The sequence below is a fragment of the Chelonia mydas genome, chromosome 9, assembly GCF_015237465.2.
Source record: "Chelonia mydas isolate rCheMyd1 chromosome 9, rCheMyd1.pri.v2, whole genome shotgun sequence".
In the NCBI taxonomy this organism is placed as follows: domain Eukaryota; kingdom Metazoa; phylum Chordata; order Testudines; family Cheloniidae; genus Chelonia; species Chelonia mydas.
Genome location: NC_057855.1, coordinates 46704514 through 46714412, shown reverse-complemented (window position 1 = coordinate 46714412; position 9899 = coordinate 46704514). Strand labels below are relative to the sequence as shown.

The window sequence follows — 9899 nt, the reverse complement described above, 5'->3', positions numbered from 1 at the left end:
TTACGAAGGGTATACAGAATAGTCAATAGCAAGGAAAGCTAAGGAATAGTTAATCCACTGTATACAATGTTCTAGGCTATACACTCACATCTGTAGGACGACTGAACCTTTAGTGCTCATCCATGCTGTTTTTGTATTCATCACTCATGTACAAAATTTGATGACATTTATATAGTAGCTGGCCATTTGGCTTTTACAGTCAGGATGAATGCTGCTTAGTAAGAAACTTCAGTAACAATCCCCCTCAGAACTCCAGTTTGTCACCTAGGGAGCAGTTTATACAGCTTTAAAGCTAGTGAAACAACACATTCTAATATGAAACTTTATATGTGAAAGTTCATTCTGGAGTGGGTCTCTAAATTGGTATTGAAGTAGCTGTGGTGGATGCTAGAAAGAATATGGCAATAGTTATTTGACTAGGTCCAATGGCATGGGACTAAGTGCTCAACCAATTTGAATCTGGTCAAAATTCAGACATAGTACCTCAAATTACATGAGACCAGATCCTCAGCTGGTTTAAATCAGCATGGCTGCTTAGAGCTTCTCTAACTTATGTGGTCTAATAATGTTCCCAAGGGTCCTTTATGCTGGCTGGGGATCACCGGAATACAGGCTAATCTGGTGTAGTGCAACTGCCAGTGTGGGGCTTCCACACTGCCTATTTAGGGCAGCTCTGTGGTCCCTTAGTGCTTCAGCAGCACTGCAAAGGATTTCTTTCCACCAAGGCTAGGATCTGGCCTGTAGAATTTACTATAGACAAAGTGCAACACTTCAGCGCTCATCTCTTGATGAATAAATAAGTTGCAAAATTGTCTTGATGTAACCAACCTAAAGTAAAAGTGTTAGTTTTTCCAACTCTTTCCAGGTGTGTTTGTGCCATAATGGCCTTGCATGAGGCTCCAGTAGAAGACAGGCAATGCAGAACTCTTAGTACAGCATCTCTCATTCCTGACTGTCCAATTGCAGCTGATCGTTAGCTAGGTACTCCCTCTGTAGAATTCACTTTGTTTCAATACATTCTCAGCACAGATCATGGAAAATGTAAATTGTTCAGACTAATTTACCACCCCATTCTCATTCCCTGTTGATTGTAAACCCAATGTCTGACGTCAGGTGCTATGGGACTTCACCAGCAGATGATGGCAGACAGAAATGCTAGTACAACTTTAACAATTCCCTGTTTAAAGAGAAAGTTTTAATCGTGTGTATCCTTAGAGAGAGGCATCACCATATTGATATACAGGGCAGACTCATCACCTTGAGATTGTACAGTCTTTACTAGTGTAATCATGACAGTCCTAACTTTTCTTGCATTTGCAACATTGTGGCAAATGACAATACTTATAATATTAACCTGGCAACTAGAGGCAGCTGCTGAAACATCCTGACTCGTAGGTTCTTGCTCTGGCTGGAGAAATCCTGAATCTGTCTCCAAAATTGCTCATGTCTGGGACACATCCCTTTTTCTTTCCCAGCTGTCATGCCTGGTGCTGGAATACTAACAGGACTCCCTGGAGTGCAGCGCTGGGTATAAGTCGCAAAGCCCAGATGCACCCAAACTCCAGTAGGAGGTGCCGGCATGAAGGTGCACCCCCCCGATTCTGATCAAGGATAGTCACTCTTTAGTTGCAGCCTCGCATCCCTTCCTCCCATGTTCCCCGCCCCAGCACAAGATTCCTCAGCACAGTTAGGAGACTGAGGCTTGCTTTCCATCCTAGGATGTTTGTGCTCCAGGGAGCAGACAAGGGACCCCACTGGGAACAAATGACCCCAAAGGAAGAGGACAGGCAGTCCCAGCCAGCAGGAGAACCTCTCCTCTGCTGGCCACTAAGAGAGGTACTGAGGAAGAGACACCTGCTACCCCACCTGGTTCCAGTGAGAGAAGTGCAATGGGAGTGGAAGGGGAGAAGAGCTCCCTGGATCCAGTGGGAGAAGCAGCCCTCTTGATCCCTCTTTCTCTAGTGAGGGAGGTCAGGGGGTGGATGGAGACCCACTCAACAGTGTCCCTCCTTCACTGTGAGAAGCTGCCATGGGGAGCAGAGAGCAGATGCTGAGTTCTAACAGTAACTTCCTCCATTTCCTCCACTGGCCACACAGAATACAGCAGGCAGCAATAAAGCAGCCAGCGTAGCCTAGGGCCCTGCTATTTCCCTCCAGCCTTACCATGGCATGCCCAGCCACCATTCTGTAGCTGTGGAGTGGGGCAAGAGAAGCAGGTGTCATGATCAGTGTAATCAGGGATGGCTTCATAAGCCAGGGAAGCTGTGAGTAGGTAGGCTGAGCCTCGGAGAGTCCCAGTGGGGCTGGAGAGACCCCATTAAGAGAGGGAGAATGTGCCATTCTGTTCACATCAGGAAAAAGAAGTTCTTAAATTCTGAAAACCTTTTGCCTGGTTACCCAACATAAACATCAACGATCTGGCTTTGGCAATAGACATGGGCTTGCATTGCAATAGTGCTAGCCTTTGTGATGCACATACTCTGTGGACTGATGGGAAGGGGAGCACAGAATGGGCACGTCGGTATCAGCTGTAGCACCAGCATAGTTCAGGCAGCTCAACTGTTCAAACCATCTGTGATCTAAAGGACATTCTGCACATTGATCACGCTTCCCCTGTGGTATTTTACACATCTACATGTACCTCAACCTCACCAGCTCTCCCTGCCTGCCCAACCCCAAATGTATGTCCCCTGACCAGCAAGGTTTGCTAGTTTCCACACTGTCATGTGCCAGCAATGCCCCTCTGCCATGTACATTGGTCAGACCAGACAGTCTCTACGCAAAAGACTAAATGGACACAAATCAGATGTCAAGAATTACAACATTCAAAAACCAGTTGGAGAACACTTCAACCTCCCTGGACACTCAATTACAGACCTAAAAGTTGCAATTATTCAACAAAAAAACTTCAAAAACAGACTCCAACGAGAAACAGCAGAACTGGAATTAATCTGCAAACAGGACACCATTAAATTAGGCTTGAATAAAGACTGGGAGTGGATGAGTCATTACACTAACTAAACCGATGTAACTGTAACCGATGAAGTGAGCTGTAGCTCACGAAAGCTCATGCTCAAATAAACTGGTTAGTCTCTAAGGTGCCACAAGTACTCCTTTTCTTTTTACACTAACTAAACACTATTTCCCCATGCTAATTTTCCCCCTACTGTTACTCACACCTTCTTGTCAACTGTTTGAAATGGGCCATCCTAATTATCAGTACAAAAGTTTTTTTTCTCCTGGTGATAATAGCCCACCTTAATCAATTGGTCTTTTAAGAGCTGGTAATGGCAACCTGCATTTTTTCCATGTTCTCTGTATATATATACACCTTCGTACTGTATTTTCCACTACATGCATCTGATGAAGTGGGCTTTAGCCCACGAAAGCTTATGCTCAAATAAATATGTTAGTCTCTAAGGTGCCACAAGTACTCCTCGTTCTTTCTGCTGATACAGACTAATATGGCTACCACTCTGAAAACTGCCATTTGTGACTCTCTTCCTGATGAGCCATGCTCTCCCCTTGATTGTTTTGTGTTTCCAGTGCTACCGGGAGCTTCCCACAGAGCTGGAAAAGGTCTCCTCCTAGTGAAGTGTTACAGCTATAGCTCCTCATCTCATGTCTCCAGCACAGCCCTATTCCACCAGTGATTGGTTGAGGGTCAGACACAAAAGTCTGTAGCTGGTATAAACTGGTGCAGAGCAGGGCCTGGAACAGTTTCTACCTGGGGAAGGATTGGTTTGTCTGAGCATCTCTCCAGCAGGTGCAGCAAAAAACAACCACCCATGGCTGTTGTTCTTGGTCTGCGGTAGCCCCCTGTCTGTGCTGGAATATCCTCCACTGTTACCTCTGACCCCAGCAGCCATTTGCAAAGGTGGGCATCACTGTCCAGGGGCAATGCATTGGAGAGAAGCTTAGCTGTCCCCCAGTTTATGGGAAGGGGAGGGTGCATTGGCATTACTACTGGGATACTCTGTGTGGCCAATATTGATGGCTCCATCTTTCACTCCAGCCTCTGGCTAGCAGGAATCCAATTAATGTTAAGTCAAGCCCTTCCAGCTTCTGAAAGCAGGAGCAGGACCATTAGCATGTTTTCTCTCTCTTTCCTCCGCCTACCCCAAGCCTCTTGGCTGCTGTGAAGAAAGGTAGAAGGGGGAGACCACAGAACAGAGCTCCCTACTCCTCTGCTGGAAGCAGGAGAGCTCCCTCTTCTGCTCCAGTTGCTGCAGTGAGAGTTTTCCCTCTCATTTCAAGCTATTTAACCAGTAGGTGTGTGTCTGCTACTCTACCCACTCCCAGTTTCTTGGTTGCCATGATTTGGCAAGGAGCGGGGGTCTCTCCTCTACTCAACATTTCCCCCACTTCTTGGCTCCTGAGATGTGGGTTGACTCTGCTGCTTCTATCCCTGACTCCATTTTGGGTCTTTTTCATCTATGAATAGCTCCAGCGCCTGTCTCTGCTGCTGCTCTGAGCAGTCCCAAGCAAAAGGCCTGATTCATATCACTTTTCAGAACCTTGTGGGCAGCACTAATAGCACCAGTGAAAACCAACAAGGCGCTGCTTGCTTTTCACTGTGCTGCAGCTTGGAAAAATGATGAGCAGCAACATGGGCACTGTTGCTGTCTGCAGCCTTAGGAAGGCAACACAGAGGAAGTTGATGCCTTCTTTCTCCCATGCCCCCATTTACTGGGGAAAGTGCCCCACTGATCAGGGGAAAGTGGCTGAGTGGATTTTTAAGCCCTGCATTTTTAATAACCAAAGTCCGTCTCTGAAAAAGATTTTTTAAATTCAGAGGGGATTCTCCTTTCAGTCACACTTGTGTAAATCCGGAGTATTGTCCGTTGCGGCCATATAGATTTACACTGGTTTGAGAGGACATAAGATCCTGAGTCTTTAAGGTGTATCTGTTCTGGGTAGCTGTCCTCGTGGCTGGATGGACTGGAGCTCCTAGAGGCTGGATTCTCCTCAATGGCAGTCTTTGTCCTCTTGTATGATGGAACTCCATCTCTCTTCTGGCCAAGCCTCAGAAACTAGACACTTGACTTCCTTGCTCCTACTCTGCGGCTTTCTCCTCTTGTCACCAGAAGAGGAGGTACAGTAAGGCCTACAGGAAATCCAGTCCCTTGCAAAGAAGTACCACTGAGGAGTGTCAGTGGGGAAGAAGGCCCGGCAGATGGACCTGAGATCTTCCCCTCCCCCAGTTTGTATTCTACAGCCTCCTGAACTCCATCCCCAGCCCCTCACAAAGCCAAAGAACTGCCTAACCCCTTAATACACTTTTCTTCCTTCAGGCGCAATGACTTCTGGGTGGAAATCAAAATGCCCCTTTTTGCATCTTGATTATGGGTAATGACAGCCTGAAAGGATTATTTTTCAGCCATGTCTTGACTTCTGCGTTGTTGCTGGAGGGCTCCTTGGCAAACTGGGGCGGTAGTGAGATGACATTTAATGAGACAAGAGATTGAAAACTGAGCAATCAAGAGGGCTCGGACTTCGAAATCAAACAGTTCACATTTCGGGGCGGGACTGGAAGGAGGATAACACCTATCTAAACATCGGAATCCAGGGCCACTGAATCTTTCACAGGGATACTTGTTCTCCCAGGTGTTTGTCAGGCATTTGATTACATTGATATATAACAAAACAAGAGTGTTTTAAATAAACTGACTAAAAATCCCTTCCCTTTTACCAGGCTGCACAGGCATAAACCTCAGTTGCTCCCTCACAGTGGCTGGCAAGGGATGTCTTGAGTTTATTTTCCATTCTTGAGCTCTGTGGCCTATGAAGCAGGAGAATCAGGCCCAAGCCTTTCCCTTTGGGATGCCTTTCAGGCGTCTGACAGGAGCCACATGCAGTGGAGAGGCTAAAGTTTAAGGCTCAGGCAAGCATTACGAATGAGAGCGATTGACCTCACCGGTGCCTGGAATCCCTGGTGTGGAAATGGAATAAATGCTGAACTGGGGGCAAAGTCTGATAATAAATAACTGTGAAAGGCACTTCAGTTACTTCCTCCTTTTTGCCACGGAGGGCTGACACGCAGGGCGGGATTCTCAATGGCTCCACCACCAACTTCATCTCCCTTTTCTTTCCCACTCTGCTATACGTGAGAGAGAAGAAACACAGCAGAATCAGGCAAACAGCAAAATCTTCCGTGTGAACAGGTACCTCCCATCCTTTTCGGCACCATTCAGACTCTGATTTAGAGGGTTAGCTTGCTCAGGTGAGAAGAGCAGCAAAGACATATACTGCAAAAAGCAATACAAGCAAGGAGCGGGGACAGCATTTGCTACTAATACTGGGTAAAAGAAGAAATTTTACTCTTGAATTTGAATCTGAAATCCATAAAAACTAAGAGGCTTCCCAAGAAAATTCCTGATGAGACTCGAAGAGAGAAAGGGTAGATCATAACTAGATGCCACTGGAGAGGCAATTTTCATGGTGGTGTGGGGAAGGATTTCTGGGGAGGTAGGGAGTGGAAGTAGTTGCAGGAAGCGCAACTAAAAGATGGACAGAGGGAGCCCATTCAAACCAAGAAATAAAAGGGAAGGAGAATAACTGTTGCACTTGTCTCCAAGATCATGAAAATGAGTTCCTGATAGTGCTGAATAAGCTAGAGTGTTATGATGTTACAGATCAGCTGGGGACCAGGACTGGTACAACTGGTAGCTGCAAGCTGTCATTTACTGAAGTTTATATTCATATTTTTCTGGATTCATGAGTTCTGCAGATTTGATAACTAGCTATAATTATTCCAGTTTATAATGGTTATAAACCTCTAGCAAATCAGTATTAGTGTTGCAATAGTGACTGGTATAGTTCAGGATGAGATTCCTCTTTGCACTCTGATTTCAGTTATGACGTTTTGAAATCTTTTGAGCTGAAATGCACATTCTAGGCTTTGAACTATAACCTACTTATTGGAAAAGTTGCATAAATATAATAGTTAAGATAGACAAACATATTGTTGGGGAAGAGGAAGTATTTTTCAGCTATTAAGGACATTTTTCAGACTTTTTTGGCATTTAAAAAAAGGAGCTTTCTAAACTTCAAACTTAGCATGTACTTAATGATGACGTGATCTGCCTTGTTTGGGGGATTAAATGTACTTTTGAAATAATAAAGGTGTAGCCTTTAGACATCATTTGCAAAGCAGGCACACTCCGTTATTTTCTTTGACTTCACAAAATGCTTCCAAGTACAGTTTTCCAAATATCTGTAGATGTAAATTGTATCGACGTGTAGCTACGGTCTCAATTCTGCAACCACATACACACATCCTTAACTAGATGCACTGTGAATAGCCCTTGGAAGTAACTGGGACTATTTGCTGTGTGCAGAGTTAAGCATGCGCTTAAGGGGGGGCTTTGCAGTATCCACAGACCACATGGCTCATCCCTGCGCAGGCATCCCCATGCAGCCTATTGCTTTATATCAGGGGTGGCCAACCCTAGCCTGAGAAGGAGCCAAAGTTTACCAATGTACCTTGCCAAAGAGCCACAGTAATACATCAGCAGCCCCACATCAACGCCTCTCCCTCCCTCCCAATCAGCTGTTTTGTGGCATGCAGGAGGCTCTGGGGGGAAAGGGGGAGGAGCAAAGGCATGGCAGGCTCAGGGGAAGGTGCGGGAAGAGGTGGAGTGGGGGCAGGGCCTGCAGAGCCAGGGGTTGAGCAGTGAGCACCCCCTGGCACACTGGAAAGTTGGCACCTGTAGCTCCAGCCCCGGAGTCGGTGCCTATACAAGGAGCCGCATATTAACTTCTGAAGAGCCACATGTGGCTCCAGAGCCACAGGTTGGTCACTCCGGCTTTATATGGTAGCTTTTATTGTCTCCAGCTATCTTACTCCATAAAGGGGCTTAATTGCTCCTTTCATTTATCTGGAAAGAAAGGTGGTTAGCACACCCATTGGCTTAACCAGGCCTGAGATTGATGGCAGCCATTAACACCTTCTAGCATAATACTGTTAAAGGAATAGCAGTGAGTTGCTTGAAAGAAGGTGGTGGCACCTATCCTGATTTCTGTCATCGTAAAGGATCACAAAGCTTTCTTTTAACACTGAACAAGAATTATATTAGAATAAGGGGGAAAAAACAAAACAAAACAAAAAAGTATCATCCCTAAAGCTACATTCTCTCTGCTTCACTGTAGAGTTTCTGTGGCACCTTAGAGACTAACCAATTTATTTGAGCATAAGCTTTCGTGAGCTACAGCTCACTTCATCGGATGCATTCAGTGGAAAATACAGTGAGGAGATTTATATACACACAGAACATGAAAAAATGGGTGTTATCATACACACTGTAAGAAGAGTGATCACACTACAAAAGGTTCCCCCCACCCCCCTGCTCTCCTGCTGGTAATAGCTCATCTTAAGTGATCAATCTCCTTACAGTGTGTATGATAACACCCATTTTTTCATGTTCTGTGTGTATATAAATCTCTTCACTGTATTTTCCACTGAATGCATCCGATGAAGTGAGCTGTAGCTCACAAAAGCTTATGCTCAAATAGATTGGTTAGTCTCTAAGGTGCCAAAAGTACTCCTTTTCTTTTTATTTATGGCGAGTAGCACCTTATTCTGTGACTTCACTGGGGCTGCTCCTGGAATACAACACCATTCAGCAAATGTAGAATTATCAGACTCTGGTTCTTAATGATATTTTGTAGTGCATATGCATGGTTCATTTTTGCTTAAACTTTCTAGAAAGATACATTTTGTGGAGCGAAGACCAAGCCAAAGAGCAGAATTTTTCAAATAGCACTGAGAAAGTGAAGTTTTAAGATTATGTTTACACTTCACTTAATGATGCCATACCACGTACAACCAGACAAATGGGTTTTCTTTTGTTTCAGTTGAGGATGTTACAGGTAGGAAGGTTTGGGGTGAGCTCCAAAGATCAATTTTTGGTCCTGTGTTGTTTACTCGTTCTGTTAATGATTTACTTGAGGTGTGCCATCAAATCAATATTTACCTGAACGCAAATGATGCTGTATTTCCTGATTGAGCTCTAACCAAGCAGCAAGTTGACAAATCCTTTTGGGATGTATAAAAAAGTGGACTGTCCTCTAGCATGTACCCTTGTAGCAGCTTTTTCCTCTCCTGCAGCCCCTCCTGATGGTCGATCTGATTCTCCTCTTCTCATGAGTTGGCCCTCCAGCCAGATCACTTTAAAGCAGTGGTTCTCAAACTTTTGTACTGGTGACCCCTTTCAGATAGCAAGCCTCTGAGTGCGACCCCCCCTTATAAATTAAAAACACTTTTTAATATATTTAACACCATTATAAATGCTGGCAGCGAAGCAGGATTTGGGGTGGAGGCTGACAGCTCATGACCCCCCATGTAATAACCTCATGACCCCCTGAGGGGTCTTGACCCCCAGTTTGAGAACCCCTGCTTTAAAGCCTCTCCCTGTCCAGGGTATCAACATCCCAAACAGATCATGTCCCACACACTGTTGGTCATCCAGACATCTTCCACCTCTCCAGGGCTCCTCTTCCATTCCCTCCTCTCTCAGAGTAACAGCCCTAAGGTCTCTCCCTGGAGTCTTGTAACCAAACTTAAAAAGCAAAACACAAACTGCAACAAAATAAATTTCTGTCCCCTCCCTTAGGCAGAAACTTTTAATCCATCCCAGGTCCTTCCAGCCCTCCATTCTTCTGCAGAACGCTGACTCTCAAGAGTTATCTCCCTCTAGTCTTGTCTGTACTCGGGATCCTCCACTGCCATCTACCCACGAGGTTACCTGCCTGTCAGTTGGCCTTCTCTCAGGCTGACTCCAGGCGTCTCCTTCACACCTGCTGTCATCTCCCATCAGGGCATATCCCAGAGTGTAAACCTCCCTCCTGAAACACCTCTTTAGTTGAACACCTCCTTGGGTTTCTTCCCTGGAAGCCCA

At 45.4% G+C, this 9899-nt stretch overlaps 1 protein-coding gene across 1 annotated transcript in view; it reads left to right on the top strand.

The window, feature by feature from the left end:
- Nucleotides 1-6028: 6028 nt before the first annotated feature.
- The window catches only part of MYO7B (myosin VIIB), an 84429-nt gene continuing 80558 nt past the window's right edge, over nucleotides 6029-9899 (top strand). The window contains exon 1 of the mRNA XM_027830647.3: nucleotides 6029-6164. The gene's annotated coding sequence lies outside the window, so the exon portion shown is untranslated. The remainder of the gene's footprint in view (nucleotides 6165-9899) is intronic.